This window comes from Rhipicephalus microplus, chromosome 2, assembly GCF_043290135.1.
Source record: "Rhipicephalus microplus isolate Deutch F79 chromosome 2, USDA_Rmic, whole genome shotgun sequence".
Lineage (NCBI taxonomy): Eukaryota > Metazoa > Arthropoda > Arachnida > Ixodida > Ixodidae > Rhipicephalus > Rhipicephalus microplus.
In genome coordinates this window covers 298,675,062-298,679,333 of record NC_134701.1, presented here as the reverse complement: position 1 = coordinate 298,679,333, position 4,272 = coordinate 298,675,062, and the positions used below count along the sequence as shown (strand labels likewise).

At 44.1% G+C, this 4,272-nt stretch overlaps 1 non-coding gene across 1 annotated transcript; it reads left to right on the top strand.

Annotated features, from left to right (window-relative positions):
* The first annotated feature begins 862 nt into the window (after positions 1-862).
* On the top strand, positions 863-935 carry TRNAT-UGU (transfer RNA threonine (anticodon UGU)). Its single transcript has one exon. It is a non-coding gene; the product is annotated as a tRNA-Thr (tRNA).
* The last annotated feature ends 3,337 nt before the right edge of the window (positions 936-4,272 follow it).

Below are 4,272 nucleotides of genomic sequence, written 5' to 3'. Positions count from 1 at the left end.
TGTATTAGTATGTTGTGATGCTTCTGAAGAATGCTGTTAATGTTTGGTGCTGATGCGGCGTGTGTTAAAACCAGGCTCGTGCTTGAGGGTGCGGCCTGCTTCTTCCGACTAAGTTCCTTACGGTCAATGTCCTCAGCCCGTTTAATAGCATTTTAGCTTCTGTAGGGCCTCCCGAAGTTTGGTGCAGTTGTCTGTAAAATCTGAATTGTTCGAACACATTTTCTTAAAACGCAGTGCTTGACCAAATGGGATAGCCGTTTTGCAGTGCTTTGGATGTGAACTATTGAAATGTAGGTGTGACTGCCTATCGGTAGGTTTTCTAAAGAGTTTAGTCGTCAGTTTGTTAGCACGTAACCTACGACGAAATTCACATATAAACCCAAAAAAGTGGACGGAGGGAAGGCCGCTGTGGTAGCTCAGTGGTTAGAGCATCGAACGCGTTATTCGAAGGTCGTAGGTTCGATTCCTGCTCACGGCTGGTTATTTTTTCATCCACTTTTCTTTCTTCTTATTTACATTTCATTGGTTCTAATAACTTCCCCTGTACATTCCTTGGCATTACTGTCTGTTAGATCTCATTATTATAGTGTCAAAACACGAAAAAACGAGCCCTTAGGTATACACTTCTTTCCCTTATTTCATTAAACGAAGGTCTCGTACTGGCAGACTTGGTGTCATTAGGTTGTATACGAGGAACTATTAATCAGCTGCCCGCTCGTAATAAGTTCACGTGCTACGTGACGCTGAACATGCGCATAAAGGAGTGTTTCACAGTCGTCGCTTGGCTTATAGATGGTGCTGACTGACACTCCTACTTCTGAATTCACATATAAACCCAAAAAGAGTAGATGGAGGGAAGGCCGCTGTGGTAGCTCAGTGGTTAGAGCATCGAACGTGTTATTCGAAGGTCGTAGGTTCGATTCCTGCTCACGGCTGGTTATTTTTTCATCCACTTTTCTTTCTTCTTATTTACATTCCATTGGTTCTAATAACTTCCCCTGTACATTCTTTGGCATTACTGTCTATTAGATCTCATTAATATAGTGTCAAAACATGGAAAAACGAGCCCATAGGTATACACTTGTTTCCCTTATTTCATTAAACAAGGGTCTCGTACTGGCAGACTTGGTGTCATTAGGTTGTATACGAGGGACTATTAATCAGCTGCCCGCTCGTAATAAGTTCACGTGCTACGTGACGCCAAACATGCGCATAAAAGTGTTTCACACTCGTCGCTTGGCTTATAGATGGCGCTGACTGACACTCCTACTTCTAAATTCACATATAAACCCAAAAAAGTGGATGGAGGGAAGACCGCTGTGGTAGTTCAGTGGTTAGAGCATCGAACGCGTTATTCGAAGGTCGTAGGTTTGATTCCTGCTCACGGCTGGTTATTTCTCATCCACTTTTCTTTCTTCTTATTTGCATTCCATTGGTTCTAATAACTTCCCGTGTACATTCCTTGGCATTACTGTCTGTTAGATCTCATTAATATAGTGTCAAAACACAGAAAAACGAGCCCTTAGTTATACACTTCTTCGCCTACGATGTTCGAAAAGCTTCGAGGCTGTAGTAGATCGTTTTGTTGAGATTAGGCCAACCACATGAACATTACAGATTATTCTGGAAGCTACGTCGCCGATAGCGATAATGCTAGAACATTCCATGGCAAGTGTATAAATGCCGACGCGCTTTGACGTTTGTCAGTTGATCAGTGGCTGACGCTTCGTTCACTGCTATCAGTGCAAGACTGCTACTGTAAATCAGACTTTCCGTTTGCCGGGCACAGGTTCACCCAAATAAACAGTTTGAGCTCAACATAAAGTCTTCGGTCACGTCACGACCCCGTGACATCTTTACAAGTGAAGTGAAGATCTGGTGGAGGTACTGCGTCGTTCATGTACAGTGTCCAGAAAGTACTACCTAGTGTGCTAAGCTACCTAGCGCGCGCATTTTGTACGACGGAGGGTGGTCCGACAAGTGATGACTGCGCTGATGACTGCGACGGCAGAGATATGGCGAATTAGTCGAGAGAAGGGTTTCGAGGTAGTGGATTTAAACAGGGAAGTGCACAGGTGGGGTGGATTCCAAAGAGACAGGATTCATTTCGATGAGAGGCTTGGACACGAGGTGGGCTGGCGACTGGCAGGACGCGCAGTAGCTTTTTTGGGGGGCTCACGGGCCCTTCGGAGTCCGGGGTAGCTCGTAACGGGGAAAACAAACAGGAGGACGCTTTGACAGGTAGAATTGCGAAAAACCAGAAAAAAGGTAAAAGAAAAAGGAAAAAGGCGCGTGTCGCAATTAGTTACATAAACATGCAGGGTGGCAGAAAGAAGGCAAAATGGTTAGAGATTGAAGAGCAGTTAAACAAAGAACAGATAGGCGTGTATGCGGTTACAGAAACACACCTTAGAGACTTGGAAGAGCCACCACATATTAAAAATTATGTTTGGGAAGGGTGTAACAGGACCATATCGGAAAGGAAAGGTGGGGGTGTAGGAATGCTAATTCACCGCGGAGCCAAATGGGTTAGAGTGAAACAGACGTGTTCAGAGCACCTCTGGGTTCTGGGCACAGTAGGTGGAAAGGAAACGTGGCTAGGGGTAGCCTACTTGTGGACGGGGAATAACTGCAGAGAAAAGAATCAGGAGATAGTGGATTGCATGAGTGCGGATATTAAGGAATTTGGTAATGGGGCCGAAATCATCCTTCTAGGGGACATGAATGCCCACATACATGACCTTGACGGATATTCAGACACCAATGGGAAGTTATTACTAGATCTTTGCGAGCAACATAGTCTGGAAATAGTTAACACAGGGCCTAAATGTGACGGCCAGATCACATGGGAAGTCGGAAACAAGCAATCAAGCATTGATTATTGTCTCATGACTGAAGGAATTTACCACAAACTGACAGAAATGAGGATAGACGAGGAAGGCATTAACAGCTTGGGTAGTGATCATAAACGAATAACATTACAAATGGGATACGAAACTAAAAATACGAGCATGGAATCAAAGTCTGGCAGCTCGTATTTAAATGACAAACAAATAATAAATATAGCCGCAAGAGTCGAGAAAGAAGTAGGCGAAATACCAGGCAAGGACTGGGAGTATAGGGAGCTGTTACATCTAATGACGAAGGAGATAGGGAAAGAGAAGAAAACCGTTTGCTGGAAAGGAAAAAGGAAGCCAAAAAGTTGGTGGAACAAGGAAATCCGGGAGGCGATCGAGAAGCGACGCGAAGCATCACGGGAGCATAGAAAGGCAAAAAAGGAGAAGCGGCCGCAGGACGAAGTCAAAAAAATATGGGAAATATATTTGGAGAAAAAATCCCTTGTACAGAAATTGGTAGAGGCAAAAATTAAAGGTGAAAGTGAACGCTGGATGACAGAGATACACGAAAAAAAGGAGGCCGCGCCTAGGATTTTTTGGAGCCACATAAAGGCGCTAGGTAGGAAGTCTGTCACAACGCAACAACATATTCTAGATGAAGGAGGAAATCAATTGGAAGGGTACGAAGCGCTAGGTTACATCCAAAAGGTAACAGCCGATTCGTTTAAAAAGAGCGTCCAGGGGATCTCCCCGGTGAGTAAAAGTGTGGCGGAGAAAGCAACAGAGGAAGAGCTAGTACTTGATAATTTCAACTGGAAAAAGGCCGAAGGAAAAATTCCAAAGCGCACTGCCGCGGGTTTAGATGGGATTCCCGTTAGCCTCATTAACGAACTAGGACATAACACTAAAGAAGCATTGTTAAAAGCAGTAGAAAAAAGCTTAAAGGACGGACAAATACCGGACAGTTGGCGACAAAGTAGAATGAACTTAATCTATAAAGGCAAGGGAGAAAAGGACAAGATTCGCTCGTATAGACCACTAACCATTACATCGGTACTATACAGGTTGGCGATGCAAGCAGTAAAAATGAAAATAGAAACATGGGCCGAACATAACGATATTTTGGGAGAACTTCAGAACGGATTTCGAGTCGACAGGCGGTTAGACGATAACCTGTTTGTTCTCACTCAGTGTATAGAAATATCTAAAATAGAGAATAGGCCCTTGTACGTGGCTTTTCTAGACATCACTGGGGCATACGACAACGTTAATCAGGAAATTTTGTGGGATATATTGAAAGGAATGGGCATGGGCGACGACTGTATACAGCTTTTGAGGGAGATATACCGAGAAAATACAGTTTGCATAGAGTGGGAAGGAATGCGTAGCAAAGAGAACGTGGAGGTTAGCAGGGGTCTGAGACAGGGATGTCCTT